Source organism: Cricetulus griseus (genome assembly GCF_003668045.3).
Source record: "Cricetulus griseus strain 17A/GY chromosome 1 unlocalized genomic scaffold, alternate assembly CriGri-PICRH-1.0 chr1_0, whole genome shotgun sequence".
Lineage (NCBI taxonomy): Eukaryota > Metazoa > Chordata > Mammalia > Rodentia > Cricetidae > Cricetulus > Cricetulus griseus.
This window is the reverse complement of record NW_023276806.1, coordinates 261375989-261395479: the sequence shown is the minus strand read 5'-3', so window position 1 is coordinate 261395479 and position 19491 is coordinate 261375989. Positions and strand designations below refer to the sequence as shown.

Genomic DNA, 19491 nt, shown 5'->3' with positions numbered 1-19491 from the left:
CAGCGCCCGACGCCGGCCGGCGTGCGCGCGCCCGCCCGCCCGCTCGCCCGCCCTCCCGCCCGAGCCTCCTGCCCCGACTGGGCGTCCCCGCTTGTCCTCCACCGCGAGAACCGCGAGGGCTAGCGGTTAGAACCAAAACAGATCTCGCGTCGCCAGGGAGACTCGAAGGGGAAGGGAGCCTCGGTCACGCAATGGGAAGATCGACGGGGGGAGGGGGGGGTTCTCGAACTCTCAAGGAGGGGGCCTCCGAGAGAGCGGGAGCCTCCGATGGGAGCTGAGGGGACAGGTGGGACCCTAGAGATCGTGTGGAAGCTGGGAACTGGGCTTCGGAGGAGGCTCCTCTCAGAGGAGCCGTTGAAGCGCCACTGTGACTGCCCCTCTTGAAGACCCACTGCATCTTGTGCGTGGTACCACGGAATCCCTCAGGAATCATCATCCCTGGGCCTTCCTCTACTTTTGAGAGATGGCCCTGGTCACACCCACCCTCCGTAGACGCTGAGAATGAGTAGGCAGAGGCCCAGGGACATGGTTTTGTGAGGCAATGTGTCTAGTGTTGGTCACTGGGAGAGTCCAAGGAACTAGCAACGGTGGTAGGTTTTTAGCTTAGACCCCAGGGTCAAGTTCAGGTTCTGCCACTTCTTGGGCATCCCAGACATCTCATTTACTCGCTCATTCCTCGTTTGTTTAAAAATTAAAAAAAAAAAAAAGACTAGTAAAAGATGAGTGCAGATTAAGTACTGCTAGGATGTGATCCGCAGTCTGTATGGCCTCTCAGCCCGGGGATCTCACCCTAGGGTGCTATGCCAGAATGGGACCTGAAGAAGTCCAGAATCTGAAACGAAAACTGGCCGCAGTAGTGCTGCAAGCGGGTCAACGTTTGCTCCCATCACTTGACATAACAGAAGAACCTGTCCCTCGGACCAGCCCTCCAGTGGGTTCTGCAGCCTTCCTAAAGGCTGGGCACACGGGCTCTTGTTGACAAGTAAGTAGAAATCATCACTCTTGGAATGCCTACTAGGACTTCAACCTTAACATGCAAAGTTGTGCACAAGGACAGCGTGTCTGTTTCTGGGTACCAAACTATCCCAGAACTTAATAACTTAAACAGGCCTGGTTGGTGAACCTGGAGAACAGCAGCTTATGCTGTGTTGAGCTGGTTTGATTCATCTCTGCTTCATGGCTGATCTCTCCCCCCATAAACCATGTGTTGCCCGCTGTTAGTGTCTGGCTCATGTTGCTTCTTATAATGGCTGTGGTCTACCCACAAGAGAGCAAGCTCCAACACACAGGGCCTTTCCAGCCACTGCACACATCACCTGTTTTCCCTGTGACTCACGGACTAACTTGAAGAGGCTGGGCCTGGCACAAGTAAATACGAGAGACAGACGTAGACGTAGGAAGTATGTTCAATCAGAGGCCACCACTTTGACAGACCGTTGGTTCATTGTGGACTGTTACAGCAAAAACAGAACTGTGCCAGTCTCCTCCAGAAGGAGCTAGGATAGTCTATTTGCTGTGTATACTGCCAAAAAAAAAAAACTAGCTCGCAGTGAAGATAACAGGGCACATAAACAGAGGCAAGAAAGTGGCATTCTGGTGACCTCTCAGGTGTCTGATGGTATCGTGTACATGGGTGGGTCTGCTGATTAGGAAGACATTGTAGACATCAGATGGAGATTACCATACATGGGGTAGAGATGTCACAGGTTATTTTATTAGAGAGAAATCACTTACATGAGAAACCGATAACCCAAGGTCAGTGCTCTGAGCGTCCAGTCTCAGCCGCTCTCTGAGACCCGACCGGAACCCCAAGAGAGATGCACACTTCCTCTCCCTAGGCCTATATCCCACACAACCCGCACACACCAGTGGCCACGCCCAAACGGGTGTAGTCAGCGCTATAGGTACCTAGTAAGGTCTCTCCCTACAAGACATCTTCACTTTCATAGTCTAGAAGTAGATCCTGTCAGGATGCCTGGTAATAGCATAACTAGGAGATACTCCAGTGTAAGGAACATGTATGTTGGGCCTGAACTGTGCAAACCCACTATGCCACATAGCCATGAGACTGCACAGACTGTTCACCTTCCATCTACAGGAGAGACGTGTATCCACCTGGTCCATCACTGATGACTACAAAGGCTTGATGGTGGAGTCTTAGGAACCATAATGGATATAAATATGAGTTATGGGGTCCTGGAATTGCAGTCTATTGGAAGAAACGGGAAGCCTGTGGTATTTGAGCTACTCCTTTAGCATGAGTAGAGATGGTGATGAGAATGCCCAAGGTGGAGGGAAGAGTGTGTTTCACCCCAGGAATTAGGAAAATAACTGCCCATATTCCTGCAGAGTCACCCAGATTGGCCCCGTTAGATCTTACACCCTCCCTCAACTTCCAGGAGGTGCAATATACTAAGCGATTAAGCCGCAGGGGATAAACAGATCTGCAGCCTGCTTTTGTACACTTCACAGCCTAAGAAATAATTTTACAATTTTACATTGTCATGGGGAGTGAAAATATGTAACAGGCTTATGTGGTCTACAAGGCTTAAAATGTTCATCATCTGGCCCTTTATATTAAAGACACCTTCTTTAAGAGCCAAGTAAGATCTACCTTTATAGTGGGAGTTAGGTCAGCCACCATCACACCTTCAAAGTATGTGGGCTTCTCGGGAAGAAAGCAAGCAAAGGGAGCAGCAGTAGTAAGGAATGCTGGCTGATGGGTACCAGCTTTAGTGCTAACACAGGGTCCCAGGTTAGATGTAGAGAGGTCAGCGGGGACTAGAAAAAGTCATTTGGGGACATAGATCTCAGAAAGACTAAGAAGAATAGATTGATGCCGCAGCCTGAAGCGGGGGGCGGGGGGGGGGTAAGAACTTAGAAGGACTGCCAGATGCTGCGGAGGAGATGGTGGTCTGTGTTGCAGCAGGGGGGAGATAGAATCCAAGGTCCTCATGGGCTCTGTTGAGTGTGCAAGTCTGTCAGATGCTCAAATTACACTGCCGTGGAGGTAGGTAGCAACACACAAGAGACCAGGATCAGAATGAGGCCATCCATTTAAGACCCAAGGAAGTGGAAGAGGTCAGCCACCACCTAAAGAGAGTGCAGAGAGGAGAAAAGAGAAGCTAGTACAAAGGAGGACCCCAGAGACAGGAGCCAATAGAAAAGAAGATGAAAACCGCTTGGACTTGAAAACAGGAGGTTATAGTGACCTTGAAGATTCAGCAGTGTATTGGGGACACTATTAGCTACAAAGGGAAAACTTCAAATCTCATGGCCCATTTTCTTAAGTTTTATTTTTGTGGAGCTGGAGATCAAACCCTGGGACCCATGGAACATTCTACCACTGACTCACACTCTGACCTCAAAACCTAAGGACTGACAAAGTATAGAATAACTTCACTAATAAAATCCAAAATGATTACAGAACTCAGCAAACCAAACTCCAGGCACAAATAAAGAAACAATGTCATGTTCAAGTAATAGTTCCCTTCTAAGAACATGACTTTGTGTTAGCACTTTTACATTTACTAATCACAATAAAACATGGGGCAGCATTGTATGATAATCTCAGTAGCTGTAGAAAGGGATTTTTGAGAAGACAACTTTGGTGGATCAGGCCTGCAATCCTAGCACTAAGCAGGCTGAGGCAGGAGGATCACTGCAAAGCTGAGGATAGCCTGGGCCACAGAATGAAACCCTATATCAAAAGGGGGGAATAAAAAACTTTTAATAAAATCCAGCATCGTTTCTATTTGGAGAACTACTCTTTGGAAAGTAAGAATAGAAGAAGAAAGCTTTCTCAGTCTGAGGAAGACTATATTAGGATTCTCTAAAGCTGCAATTCTCAACCTGTGGGTCACAACCCCAAATGACCCTGTCACAGGGATCACCTAAGGTCATCCAGAAAAACAGAGATGTACATTGCAATTCACAACAGTAGCAAAATTACAGTTATGGAGTAGCAATGAAAATACTTTTATAATTGGGGGTCACCACAACATAAGGAACTGTATTACAGTGTCACAGCATTGGGAAGGCTAAGAACCACTGCACTAAAGGAACAAACTGATAGAATAAATATGTATTACTGTCTGGGTTTGCTTCTTGTGGTTAGGACAAACACCATGGGCAAATGCAGCTTGGGGGAAGAAAGGATTTATTTCAGCTTATACTTCCAGGCATGCAGTCCATCACTAAGGGAAATCAGGGCAGGCACTAAAGCGGAAACCATGGTGGAATGCTGCTTACTGGCTTTCTCCATGTTTCTGAACAGCTTCCATTTTTACACAGCCCAGGACCCTCTGCCTAGGGATGGTACCTCTGACAGTGGGGTGGACCTTCCTATATCAATTAGTAATCTTGATAATGCCCCACATACATGCCCTCAGGCCAGTCTGGTTGTGATAATTCTTCTATTAAGATTCCCTCTTTCCAACCAATTCTAGATTATGTTAAAATGAGCAAAACCAAACCAAGGTAATTACAAAGGCAAATTATGAGATTGACTTACACACCACACACTGAGTAGTCCAACAATGACTGGTTGCACACTGGAGAGTCTGATGACCTGCTAGATGAGACTGTATGCCCCAGAGGTCTCAATTTGGCACTGAAGGCTTGAAGGATTCCCAGAGAGCCACTGGTCTTAAGTCCACATTGGAAGGCAGAAGAAGAAGCTGGGCTCTGATCAAAGCAAAGGATAGCAACAGCAACATCTCAAGGAGCAAAGGTAGCCGGTCAAAAAGCAATAGCTTTTCCCTCTGACCCCCTTATATCTGGACTGCCACTAGAAGGTGCCCACACTTGAGAAAGATCTTTCTCCCTCAAATCCTTCCAAGAAATGACATTACACACCCACTGAGTTGATTCCCATCCTAACTGACAACCGAGATGAACCATCGACAAACCATCGCCAAAGCTGTCTATGAAAACACCTGAAACAAACTCAAGATGCCAAGAATAGTCTCTGAATTAGACAAAAGATAACAATGTTATTTTTCCCAAAACTGCAACTACCACAGTCTGGTCAACCCAGCAAGACAGACATGGAATGAAATACATAAAGACGAAATGGATATAGACACGTAATGCAGAAGTTTTAATCTACAAGTAAATTAATGAAAAGACATGATTACAGAGTTTAAAGTTGTCATGCACCACCCAAAAATGATTTTCTATGAATCAGCAGCAAGCATGTAATTTAAGATTTAATTTTAGGGGGCTGGAGAGATGGCTTAGTGGCTAAGAGTACCTGTTGCTCTTGCAGAAGACCAGGGTTTGAGTCCCTGCACCCGCATGGTGGGTCACAAGCCTTTTTTTTTTTTTAGAATTTATTTATTTATTATGTATATAACATTCTGCTTCCATGTATGTCTGCACACCAGAAGACAGCACCAGATCTCATAACGGATGGTTGTGAGCCACCATGTGGTTGCTGGGAATTGAACTCAGGACCTCTGGAAAAGCAGTTGGTGCTCTTAACCTCTGAGCCATCTTTCCGGCCCCCCACAAACATTTTTAATTCCAGTTCCAGGGAATCCAATGCCCTCTCCTGACCTTCACATGCACGTGATGAACATACATACATGCAGGCAAAACACGCACAAAACAAAATAGTAAATTTAGCCAGGCAGTGGTGGCACACACCTTTAATTCCAACACTCAGAAGACAGAGGCAGTTGGATCTCTGAGTTTGGGCCCAGCCTGGTCTACAGAGCAAGTTTCAGGACAGCCAGGGCTACACAGAGAAGCCCTGTCTCAAAAAAAACTGAAAAAAAGTAAATCTGATTTTTAAAGTTTAATTTGCTTATATGTCTGTCTCTGTGTGGATATTCACACATGAGCGCAGCACCTGTATAAGAAAGTTGTGAGTGACCCAGGAAGATGCTGGGAACTAAACTCCAGTCCTCTGCAAGAGCAGCAATTGCTTTTATCCACTAAGCCATCTTTCTAGCACCAACCCAAGCAAATAGATAATTTAGAAAAACATCACTTTATAGTAACTATAAAAGTATGAATTAAGAATAAGCCTGGGCTGGAGAGATGGCTCAGTGGTTAAGTGCACTGACTGTTCTTCCTGAGGTCCTGAGTTCAATTCCCAGCAACCACATGGTGGCTCACAATCGCCTTGAATGAGATCTGGTGCTGTCTGCCTGCATGCAGGCAGAAGATTGTATACTAGATAGATAGATAGATAGATAGAATCTTAAAAAAAGAATAAGCCTAAACATTATATGATCTTTGAAAAGAAAAAAACACTTTTAAAAGTCAATGAAAGAGCAACTAAATGTATAGCCACGGATTGTGTTAATGGCCAAGCAGATGTCACTATCAGAGTCACAGGGATCCTTCTAAATGTTCTACCATGGGTTCCATGCAGCTTGACCAAACCTAAGCTATATAATGGGAGGCTGAGGCTCTAGAATAGCCAGTGCACTTCCTAAGAAAATAAAGTCAATCCTGTAGTAGTTCAGTCCTAATCCCTAGCATAGGTATGACTTTGGGAGCCTATTCCACATAGAGGAATACTCCCTGAGCCAAGACACACGGGGGTGGGCCTAGGCCCTATCCCAAAGATACGATAGACTCTGATGACACCCTATGGAAGGCCTCACCATCCAGGGGGAGCAGAAAGGATATGTGATAGGTAGGGTTTTAGTTGGGGGGGGGTAGGGGAGGAGGAGAGGCAGAGGGAACTGGGATTGTCATGTAAAGCAATCCTGTTTCAAATTCAAATAAAAAATCTGCAAAAAAAAAAAAAGAAGAAGAAGAAGAAGAAGAAGAAGAAGAAGAAGAAAAGAAGGTCAAGGATTTGCACTTCCACTAGCACAGTGTACTACTACTCAGTTACAGTAAAGGTCTCTGTGTAAGAGTGGACATAGTGACCAAAGAAAATAGGCACACACATACATTGATATATGACAAGGTGTTACAGGCCAGTGGTGAAAAGCTGACCAATAAGTGATACTAGGACATTTGTCCACGTGAGGCAAAATGGAATCAGAAACAAACTTTATACTATGCATAAGAATCAGTATTTTGCATTTCTCTATCATTGATGAGGTTGGACAAGTTTACATACTTTTCCTTTTGTAAAGCATCTGTTTTTCTATTTTATCCATCTGTCTTAAACTGTTGGCTTTTTATCATTTTTTTTTTTACATTCCTGCCAGAGTAAGACACTGCTTCGCAAACTAAAGGACTATCACTGCAAGGAACCTGCATCGCCAAACAGTGACCTAACAGACACCACAGATTCTCTGTAAGAAAAGCAAACTGAGAAAAGCAGTGGTTTAAAACAAGGAATGATGTTGCTGTTTTTAAATTAGATGCAAAGTTTGGCTTTTTACACTACTTTAAAATAAAGGACCTGAACAGACAGGAAGATTTCGATTTGTTTATTGTTTTTGTCTGTTTGTTTTTAGGACAAGGTCTCACTTTGTAGACCTGATTGGCCTGGAACTCACTAGGTAGAAAAGGCTAGCCTGGAAATCACAGAGACTGACCTGCGTCTGATTCATGAATGCTGAGATTAAAGGCATGTACCACCACCCTGATCTTTTTTAATTACTTTAGTTACTATGTTAGCAGTCTTTCTTGAGACACAAAATAACTGGCAACCAGAGAGAGCCTTGGATTTTGGTTGTTGTTTTGTTTCGTTTTTGTTTTTCAAGACAGGGTTTCTCTGTATTGCTTTGGAGCCTGTCCTGGCTCCAGGCTGGCCTCGAATGCACAGAGAGCTGCCTGCCTCTGCTTCACAAGTGCTCAGAGTTTATAAAGGCATGTGCCACCACCGCCCTATGGTGTTCTCAAGTTGGCCTAAGGGACAGTAGATTCTCAGTTGGTGTGTAAAGCCTCTTGGGACACAGACCACAGTATGTGTGTGGTCCCCATCAGTGGTTTTAACCTAGAACTTCAGGGTTCAACACAACTGTTCTATGCAAACTACTGTGCACACACAGGCTACAGATAGCGCTATAGAAAGTGCAGTCTGTGTAGCTTTTGTACATTCTTATTGAGACATAAAATACAGAATAGAATACATGTGTTGATAAATTAGCCTGAGATGTACACACCTGTGAAAACTACCAAAGGCAAGAAGCAGACACGAGCTCCACTCCAGGATCCAGTGTGTCCTTCCCAGCACCCCTGCCTCTGTGTCCCCAAGATAACCTTGCCCACGGATTAGCGATGTCCTTTTTACTCTTACATGAGTGGAACCACACAATAAATGCTCTTCTGGGCCTTGATTCTGGCATTTATTCCTGTGAGTCACCTTCCCTAGTACAACAACACCTTTTTGTTACCCTGTAGCCACATCACATTAAATTTCCACAATGTTCAGCTGCTACTGAGGAGGCTCCATCTGCCGCCTGTTTTGCTACTTTGTCTCATCCTTCTATGAATGCTCTGCCCAGGCCTCTAGACATGCATTTGCATGCTCCATCTTTGAAACACAAGAAGCAGGAACCCTCACTGCTTTCACAGGCAGTGCCAATTTCCCACATGTTTTCTACCATTAAAAAAAAAAAAAAAAAAAGCAGACTTCTGGCCACTGTTTGTTGCACTGTGATCGGCCCATGGTCTGCTGCACCTACTTTTCTGACGGTCATGGGCTGAGCATGTTGATATGCTGACTCTCCTTCCACATGTGGACACTTCGTGGTGAATGGCTACGGGCTTGCTTTTCCCTCCTACTCCATTCTTTGTCTACCTGGACACAGACTCTTGCAAGTTGTGTGTGTGTTATAAATATCTTCTCTCACTCTCTGGCTTGCTTTTTTTCATACTCTTAATGGCCTCTGATAAATAGTTCTTAATTTCAATGTGGTCCAATTTATCTGTCCTTTTCCTTGTGGTTAGCATCTTTTGTGTCTCAGCTACTTGTGTGGTCATAAAGATATGACACTATTAGCTTCTTGATGTGTTCTTACCATCTTCGACTTCACAGCAGTAATCTGCCTGCAACTCTTTCTCCGCACTGTGTGAGGTAGTTCAGATTCAGCCTGTCGCTCCTGAGTGTTCAGTTAGCCCATCATTTATTGCATTTGGTACCTTCATAGCAAATCAAGGGCCATAGGTGGCAGTGGTTGCAGCTCCATCCCTCCCCACCAAGGCTCCTTTTCTTGGGTGTGGTCACCGGTCTGTCTCTCTACCAATACTTGCTTCCTTAAACATCGAGGTTTAGAGTAAATGTTTTGACTACAGCATCTCCATCTAGTTTTTCTTTTTAAACATTTTCTTGGCTGTTGTTGGTATTTTATATTTTCTGAGGACTTAGCTTGTTTTGAGATGGAGTCTAACTCTGTACCTCTGGTTGACCTGGAATTTGCTTTCGCCTACGCTGATTTTGAACATGTGCCAGTCTGCCTCCCTCACCCCAGGACTGGGATCACTATGTCCAGCCCCACAGGGTTTGTTTGTTTTTAATGGTCCTTCAGGTTCATCAAATGGCCTGCTAGAATTTTTGTTAGAATTCCACTGACATCACCAGGTCTGATGGACAAGCCTGTAATTCCAGATGCTTAGGAGGCTGATGCAGGAGGATTGCAATCAAGGCCTGTCTAAATTATTTTAAGGCCAGAATGGGCAACTTAGACTGTATCAAAATTTTAAAATTAGGGTCCAGAAGAGGCTGGGTAGTTAAGAGCACTGGCTACTCATTTTTTTTCCAGCATCTAATTGTCATTTTATTTTTTTTATTTTTTATATATTTGAATTACAAACAAGATTGAATTACATGATGATCCCAGTTCCCTTCTCCCTCTCTTCCTCCTCTACCACCCCCCCCACTAAAATCCTACCTGTCATATGTCCTTTCTTTGAATCTACACCTGACTCAAAATTTCTGCTTCCTCATGACCTCTGCATCCTTCCTTTTCTTCCCTTCTCACTCTCGTAGCTTCCTCCCCCTCTTCCCATGTTCTCAATTTGCTCAGGGGATGGTGACCCTTTCCCCTTCTCCAGCGGACAAAGTTTGTCTCTTTTAGGGTCTTCTTTGTTTACTAGTTTCTCTGGCAGTGTGAATTGTAGGATGGTAATCCCTTACTCTATGTCTAAAATCCACATGTGAGTGAGTACATATCATGTTTGTCTTTTTGTGATTGGGTTACCTCGCTCAGAGTGGTTTCTTCTAGTTCCATCCATTTCCCTGAAAATTTCAAGATTCCATTTTTTTTTCCGCTGAGTAGTACTCCATTGTGTAAATGTACCACATTTTCTGTATCCATTCTTCGGTTGAGGGGCATCTAGGCTGTTTCCAGTTTCTGGATATTTCAAATAATGCTACTATGAACATGGTTGAACAGATGTCCTTGTTATAGGAATGTGCTTCTTTTGGGTATATGCCTAGGAGTGGAATTGCTGGATCTTGTGGTAGACTCATTCCCATTTTCTTGAGGAGTCGCCATACAGATTTCCAAAGTGGCTGTACAAGTTGCACTCCCATCAGCAGTGGAGGGGTGTTCCCCTTTCTCCACATCCTCTCCAGCATAAACTGTCATTGGTGTTTTTTGATTTTAGCCATTCTGACAGGAGTAAGATGGTATCTCAGAGTTGCTTTGATTTGCATTTCCTTGATGGCTAAGGATGTTGAACACTTTCTTATGTGTCTTTCAGCCATTTTAGATTCCTCTATTGAGAATTGTCTATTTAGTTCTGTACCCCATTTTTTAATTGGATTGTTTGGTGTTTTGGAGAATAGCTTCTTGAGTTCTTTGTATATTTTGGAGATCAGCCCTCTGTCAGATGTGGGGTTGGTGAATATCTTTTCCCAGTCTGTGGGCTGTCGTTTTGTCTTGCTGACTATGTCCTTTGCCTTACAGAAGTTTCTCAGTTTCAGGAGGTCCCATTTATTAATTGTTGATCTCAGTGTCTGTGCTACTGGAGTTATGTTCAGGAATCGGTCTCCTGTACCGATTAATTCAAGGGTATTTCCCACTTTATCTTCTAGTAGGTTCAGTGTGGCTGAGTTTATGGTGAGGTCTTTGATCCATTTTGACTTAGGTTTTGTGCAGGGTGAAAGGCTTGGGTCTATCTGCAGTCTTCTACATGTCTGCATCCAGTTATGCCAGCACCATTTGTTGAAGATGTTCTCTTTGTTCCAGCGTATATATTTGGATTGTTTGTCAAAAATCAGGTGTTCGTAGGTGTGTGGGTTAATATCAGGGTTTTCAACTCTATTCCATTGGTCTACCTGTCTATTTTTGGAGCACTGGCTACTCTTACAGAAGACTCAGGTTTACATGGAAGCTCACAACCATCTGTAATTCCATTCTCACAGGATCTGATACCCTCTTTACACCTACACAGGTCCCAAGCATGCATGTGGTACACAGATATACATGCAAGTAAAACACTCATACATATAAATAAATCTTTTTAAAAAACATTAGTTAAATATTAGAAAGCCAGCCAGAGTGATGGCTCAGCACTGAAGAACACTGGCTACTCATCCAGAGGACCCAGGGTTCCAACCCCAGCACCCACATTGTGGACCACTTCCCTCAATAATTACAGTCCTAGAGACTCTGACATGCCTCTGTAGAACCTAAGGCATGCTTTGTCTCTAGGTTCAAACTCTAGTGCTGCCCCCAAAAATCACCTTTTAGTTATATGTCAATTTTTAAAGAATGAATATTCTCAGACTGTTAAAGGTGCCAATTCATGATTATCTCTTTCCTCTCCTTTTCTGCTTTCAAGACAGAGTTTCTTTGTGTAGCCCTGTCTGTCCAGGAACTTGCTTGGTAGACCAGGCTGGTGTCAAACTCACAGAGATCCACCTGCCTCTGCCTCTCGAGTGCTGGGATTAAAGGTGTGCACTACCACTGTCCAGATCACTCACGTGTATCTCTGCATTCATTTAAATATTCTTCAATTGCTCTCACAAATTTCTGTGGAGATACTTAACATATGTAAGAAATAAAAGATAATGCTCTGCTAGTCAGTGGTGGTGCACACCTTTAATCTCAGCACTCGGGAGGCAGAGGCAGGCAGATCTCTGAGTTCAAGGCCAGTCTACCATGCAAGTTCCAGGACAGCCAGAGCTACACAGAGAAACCCTATTTCAAAATAAAAAAAAAGATAATGATCTATTTTTAGAAGTGCCTTTAGTCTACTCAGGTCCAGCTATTACTGAAGTTCAAATGTTAAGCCAACCTTGCATTCAGGAATAAGCCAATTTGGGACTACCCTTGGAGATAGCCTAGAATTCCCCTCAGGAACTTCTCTGTTTGGCTACCCACCCAGAGTCTTGCTTCATGGGCTACTGGGGAGGCATGAGAGTAATGGAGAACCCTTGGAGCTACAACTGGACGTACTGTGGACTGGCTGCCAATCACTGCCTGCCCATTCGCTGTACCCTGATGATGCTGTGGTTAGGCCTAGGAGAGAGCTGTCAAGCCCCATTTTCTATGAAATCATTGCAGGTAGCTCTGGATGTGGTGAAAATAGGTCACTCACTGGACATGAGTTCTTCCTCTGGTTTCAGATTTCTCATCAGAAAAGTTACAATTGTCTCAAAGAGAAGTCATCTATTTTAAACAAAGCAGATAAAAATAAAATCTAAACATCAAACCAGACTTCTAAATGAAAGTCATTCTTTCAACCTCAGCTGGGTCCCAGGGGCTCTTCTTACCTGAGGTGGGATGTGTCAGCTGGTGCTCAAAAGACTTGGATCTAAAGGGGCAAATAGCTCCACCTGTCCAATGCCGACCACTATGGGAACATGCATTAGAGTTACTAAGCAGAACTTTAACAAGACTGTGCAAGGGAGAGTCCCACTTGATTCGATGTCACATCACAGGTGGGAGTGAGGAGGAGCCCCCAGAATTCCCCATGGCAAGGAGAGGACAGCCAGGCCTGCCTAGAGAGCCACAGCGCAGCACAGTGTGCAGGCCCAGGACTAGGGCCAGCTTCCCTCTGGCTCACTGGTTCCAGGGCCACATTCCAGAGAGATGAGAGCATTTACAGTCTGTGCATATCTGTTTGAGTCCCATACATACATACATCAGCCCACCTATTTTTGCTTTCAAGAATTCCACTTCTATTTTTGGTGGGAATATAAAATCTTTGACTATTTCCCAAAATGGAAAAGCAGATTTCCTTCCTTGACTGTCTGGTAATATCTTCGTTGCATTTGGTCTGTGCTGACAGGGAGCTCTGTGAACCTCTCCCCATCTTCCAAGTGGCAGCTGCCTGAGTACACCACACAGATGGCTTTCTTGGGCCCTAATTGCCAGTATCCCATAGGTGGACTTGAATAAGGGTGTCAGGTGTGCCCACTACTCTGCTAAGGAAGCCCCTCCATGAGGGCCCAGACCTCCAGTTCCAGAACCTGCTACATGCTGGGTAGGTAGGTGGGTGTTGGTGGAGGGAAGAGAAAAAAAGGAAGGGTTGGTGGGGGAAGGGGTACCCCTCCTTATATGGACTGCTGAATATGAGGTAGACACTGGCAGGGACATGGGTTCTTGTGATGAAGTTAATAATCAGAACTTCAGCAAGATTCAAGAGTAGGGAAGGTAGGGGTGTCCCAGTTCAGCCACCATCACCTTAGGGCTGGGGATGCAGGGAACCAGGAATGGGTGGTTCAAATCCCTGCCATGCTGCTAAAAGAGGAAACGCCCGGCAGCATGTCAACCTCGTGTTCTATGAAACAAGAGATCCTGAGCTCTACGAGGAAACCTGTTCCTAGAGAGTAGCCGAGCTCAGAGTTACAGCCGCTCTCTCCCCACAGCTCCTCAGTCCAATCCTGGCTCTCAGCAATACCCATTCACCCCATTGCTAGACCCTCTTCTCACCCATTGCTAATTCATGCCATTAACATGCAACTTACAAACAGTAAACACAGGAGACTAAAGTCAGTTGGGTAATGTCTGACAAACAGAAACTGGAATCAGAACCCCATTCTAGAGCTAGAGCAGCTGTTACCCCAGAAAACTCCATTCAAGTCAGGCCTCCAGCCAAGGGAAGCCATCCTTCGGATTCCTCACAGCCATCGGTCTATTCCTGGACTCCCCATTCTGTCCCATTGATCTGTTTCTCCTCACAGCAACACTACACTGCCTTGAGTCCTATATCCTCACGCAAATGAAACTGCTAAATCTTTAGGCCTGTCAGGATTGCCCAGAGGCCTCTCTATTTCATTAGCTCTTGTTCCAGTGGACAGTGTCTACAAAGGGTCCTACTGGGATTTTGGTTAGGACAATTAGATTTGTAGCCTTTTCAGGAAGGCTGAACTTGACACTGCTACTGTTGAGTCTTCCAGTCCGGGACCTTAGTATATTTCTCTCTCAGTCTGTTCATTCATGGTTACTATGATGTGGGTTGTTGTTTTTTTAAATGAAGACATCCCCTAGGAGATAAAGGAAGGCTCTTCTATCCTCAGTTTCCTAAGAGGTCTCCCCTACCCCATAAATACTTTTATAGTTTTTCTTCTGCCTTTGGAATGATGTCAGGATGTTTCTGCTTTGTTCTATTAAAATACTGAATCAAGTCACCTGAAGTTCAAATGTTAAACCAACCTTACATTCAGGAACAAGCCCTGAAGATAGCCCAGATTCACAGTCAGGATCTTTCTCTGCTTGGCTACCCACCCAGAGCCTCACTGCTGTGGAGAGGTGCGAGTTCGAGACTGCAATGCAGGAGTGATAGACAGATAGAAATGAGCTCCTCTCAGTTCAGGAACCTGAGGTCTAAGAACAACGTGGCTGCAGACCTGGTGTCTAGTGACTGCCTGTTTTCTGATTCACAGAGGATTTCCTGATGTGCCCTTATACAGTAGAAAGAAGATGTGGGCTCTCTGTGGTCTCTTCCATAGATCCATTAACTCTAATCATGACGGCTCCATCCTCAAGTTCAAATCTCCTTCCCAGACCCAGGCTCCTAATTCTACCACCTTGGGGATTAAGATTGCAACACATGAACATTGGAGGAAAACGGACACAGATACCACTGCACTCCCCAATGACTTAGGTTGCCTTTAATTTTTCCTGGCTGTGTTTCAGAGTTTTCAGCATGTAATCCAGTGCCAACTACCAGTGTGACACGGAGGGACAGCTTGACCATTTCCTTCAGTTTCATATGGGAAAAGCCAAAAGATCACTGAGCATCACACACACACACACATGAATCTAGGCCATGATTCATGGCGGTTACTCTGTGAAAGCCTCTGAGACAGCCAGGAAGCCATGACAAAGTCTGCAGAGGGTACCAGCCTTTGAAGTCTTTTAGTGAAGTTTAGCTTGGGTATCATATTCATTTGTCGGTATTGTAAATGATATCATTAAAAGTCATCTCTAATTATTTCTTGCTGATGGATAAAAAAGGAAGTGATTTTTGCATGTCAAACTTTTTTTCCTTTGACTGTGTTTTGAGTCAGTATTACAAAGTCCCTGCTGCTCTCCAACTCCCTATGTAGCAGGAGATGGTCTTGAACCCCTGACCTCCCAGCCTCCATCCCCTGAGTGCTGGGATGACAAGCCTGCCTAAGCCACCATACCTAACCTGACTTTCTGGTCTTCAGCTTGCTATGTTCACTCACTTTTCTGGCCCTGGAGAAACTGGGGCGTTTTTTTTTTAATTATTGAAGGTTTTTTGCATTAGCATCCACAGTCATGTTGTCCGTGAACTGACATAGACCTGCTTCTTCTCCAGCACCAGTATGATGGTCTGTCTGTTCTCTTGCCATATTGTTCTCACCAGGACCTGTGCTATAGGGTCACAGAGTGAATGAGAGAAGAAAGGCTCAGACATCCCAGGAGCCATGGAAGTTCAAGACTTGGGCACCAAAGTTGTAGGAGGGGCCTGCTTCCCACAGCCCACTAGCAAAGTGTTTTCTGTTCCAGAGCATTGAGCATCAGCTAGATGAAGAATGACTTCTTGATGTTCTATCTCGTTCTCTGAATATTAACATGAGGGGACATCTCTCTGTTGAAGGCTCATTTCGGTATCTCTTTTGTCTCTTTTTGTTTTTGTCCTTTCTTTACATTTTCCTTTTGCTCTTTGTCCTAGATTTCTTTGAGTTCCTCGTTTGTCATATATGTCACAAATATTTTCTCCTAGTGTTTTAGTTGTTAATTTTCTTTCTCTCTCTCTTTCTGTCTCTCTCTCTCTCTCTCTCTCTCTCTCTCTCTCTCTCTCTGAGACAGGTTCTCTACATAGCCCTGACTGTCCTAGAACTCACTATGTATACCAGGCTGGCTTTGAACTCCCCCAGAGATACACCTGCCTCTGACCACCACCCCCCAGTGCTGGTATTAAAGGCCCAGCTACTTAAGGTTTTCTTAACTACTCAAAAGGTTCTGCCCTTGTGTTTGTGAACCTTTCTTATCTTTGAGTCACAGTGAGAGCAATGTTTCCTGCATCCAGCAGAGATGGCCACTTTCTCCCCCCACTGATATGAGTTCACATCCCACTGGAGATCCTCAGTCCACTGGAGGTTGACTCCCAGGTATGAGGGCAACCAGTCATTCTCATCTCCCCCTCAAGGATGCCCAAAGCACACCTTAAGGACTCAAAGACCAGATTTATCCCAGAGATGTACAACATCCCCTTTGTCCTAGGTAGATTCCAGTGTCCTTAGCCTGTTTCTGGATTTCTTCCATATATCAAGTCCATCTGTCCCCTCCTGTACCTGAAGGCCAAGGTCATCTGTGGAAGAACTTCTAGGGCTGGCACCCTCTGCAGACTTTGTTGTGGTTTTCTAGCTTTCTCTGAGAATCTTATAGAGTAACCCCCATGTGTCATGGCAAAGATTCATGTATGTGATGCTCAGTGGCCTTTTAGTTTCTCTCAATTGTTTTTTCTTTGGTAGTTTCCCTGGGAGTTGGTGCTGGACCACACCCAGCTCACCCTTGTGAATGGGTAACATTCCTAGGCAAGATCAGGAGTGACGTTTTGCCTCCTTACTGCTGGCGTGGTATTGTTTGCCTGCACAAGGAGCACACTTTCCTCCTCTGAGCAATGTCCAAGTCTCTTCCAAAGCAGGGTTTTCAAAGCTGCAGCCACCTCTCCCATGGCTTTCAGCGAGGAGGGAGGGGCAGGCTCCAGTCTGCAAATTACAGCCCGTGTGCCTGAATATGCCCTAAAAATACCTCCCATTTGCATCTCCTGCCAGCCAGTGTTTAAGACTTTTTTATTTGAGGATTCCTGGGGCACTATTGCTGAGAGCACCTTCCCGAATTTCCTCATTCCGCTCCAGCTCCAAGCCACTTTCCAGGAAGAGAGGAAACCGGAAAGGGCAGGAAGCGAGATTAATGCTGACAAACGGAGCAGTCTCTGCCCTGCGTGTCGGCTCTTGGGTATTGTCTTCCTTTTTATAATAAAGGTTTCATGATTTTTTTTTCTCGTGGCTAATTTGAGATTCCAGTTATTTAAGGAGCCAGAGATGGAAGCCAGATGACTCAGCCCTGCAATGGGGAGGGAATTTCCTTAAAAGACCTCTCAGTTTGTGGGAGCGTGGACCAGCATGACTGTTCACAACTTGTTCCTCACGCCTGGAGCTGCCGTTCAGACACCAGACCACGTGGCAAAGAACTCGGTCTAAAAATACAGTGCTTGCCCATCACAACAGCTCCTGCTCACCAGAACGGACAGAAGCCACAGCTTGCCTTGGTCTGCTGGGGGGAGCCCAGGGCTCTCTGAGCAGCTGGGTGCAGTGGCCGCTACACCTGGCTGGCTGCACAGCCCCTGGACACGCGCTGAGCACGATGCTGTCCAGGTCTGTTCCTGCAAGCTTGTCACCTGCAGCCAGATGACCCACTTATGTGTTTGTCAGAGGGGCTCTTCAGTCCTTTGGGACCTGTGCACCCTGAAGACAGACTGAGCTTTCTGGCCTATGCTTTCCATCCCTGGTCTATATAAGGACTCAAGAAATTCTCATGGGAAGTCCTGAGAGTGAGCCTGAGGATGCCAGGATCAGAGAGGAAATCCCCCTGCCCAACCTTCACAGCCACTAGGCAGGTGAGCATCACAGATCTGGCCCCATGATGCCCGCCCCGGGCTAGCCAGCTGTACATAGATGGGCTTCAGAACAAAATGTCTGAGTAACTCCTGATTGAGAACCTGCAACAGTGCACAGTGCACAAGAGAAGCACTGAGAATGATGTTCAGGGTCTATAGAGCTTCGTGGCTCGTGGCCTCCCTGCCAGCGCTGCCTTTTCCTCCAGGAGAGAGCCCAGTTCAGGGACAACAGATAAGAGTTAAGAAGGTGTCCATTCTCCCCCCCCCCCGCAGCGTCACTTCACCTGAATTCTGAGACTCTCCTCGGTTCTCAGACACTCACACCCCATGGCCCCAGGATCAGATTCCACTCTGCTGTCCTACACCAGCTCTGCTGTCTGAGAGAGTCGCTAGTAGTGGACATGGGCAGCATGACTCTGAGTGGCTTCATGCAGGAAGTGTCTTGTTTTATCCTCAAAGTGTCATGTGGCTGAGCACAGAATCTTTAGGTCACACTTGAGGTCACACTTGCATCCCTCACAGTAGTGTGGAGACCGTGTGTGTTCCAGGAAGAATCTAAGGTTGGCTTATATCCTTATTTCTCCGGAGTCACTTGCCTATCCCCAGATCTCAGCAATGGCTGTCCTTCACTATCTCATTCCATGTCTCAAAAGCCATCTTTGTATATTTTATCTTTTGGTTATTTTGGGCCATTTCAAAAGGGTCAAGAATGATCCTTGCTAAAGAAAATGTGGTACGTTTACACAATGGAGTACTACTCAGCGGGAAAAAAAAACCAATGGAATCTTGAAATTTGAAGGCAAGTGGATAGAACTAGAAGAAACCATCCTGAATGAGGTAACCCAGTCACAGAAAGACAAACATGGTATGTACTCACTCATGTATTGATTTTAGACATAGAGCAAAGGATTACCAGCCTACAATCCACACTGCCAGAGAAGCTAGGAAACAAGGAGGACCCTAAGAGAGACATACATGGTCCCCAGGAGAAGGGGAAAGGGGCAAGATCTCCTGAGCTAATTGGGAGCTCATGGGGGGGGGAGGGAGCTAGAAGAAAGAGAAGGGGAGAAGAGGAGAGGAGAGGAGGACATGAGGGAGCAGGAAGATTGAGTTGGTGAAAAAATAGAGGAGAGCAAGAAAAGAGATACCATAATGGAGGGAGCCATTATAGGTTTAAAGAGAAATCTGGCACTAGGGAAATGTCCAGAGATCTACAGGATGATCCCAACTAACAATCTAAGCAATAGTGGAGAGGCTACCTTAAATGCCCTTCCCCGATAATGAGATTGATGACTAACTTATATGTCATCCTAGAGCCTTTATCCAGTAGCTGATGGAAGCAGAAGCAGAAATCCACAGCTAAACACTGAACTGAACTCTGGAATCAAGTTACAGAGAGGGAGGAGTGATGAGCAAAGGAGTCAAGACCTGGCTAGAGAAATCCACAGAAACAGCTGAACTGAACAAGGAGGAGCTCATGAACCCCAGACTGATAGCTGGGAAACCAGCATAGGACTGTTCCAGACCCCC

General features: G+C 45.4%; 1 long non-coding RNA gene across 1 annotated transcript; it reads left to right on the top strand.

The window, feature by feature from the left end:
- The first annotated feature begins 54 nt into the window (after positions 1 to 54).
- LOC118239590 lies at positions 55 to 7383 on the top strand. Its single transcript, XR_004772153.1, has 2 exons — positions 55 to 982; positions 7176 to 7383. It is a non-coding gene; the product is annotated as an uncharacterized LOC118239590 (long non-coding RNA).
- The last annotated feature ends 12108 nt before the right edge of the window (positions 7384 to 19491 follow it).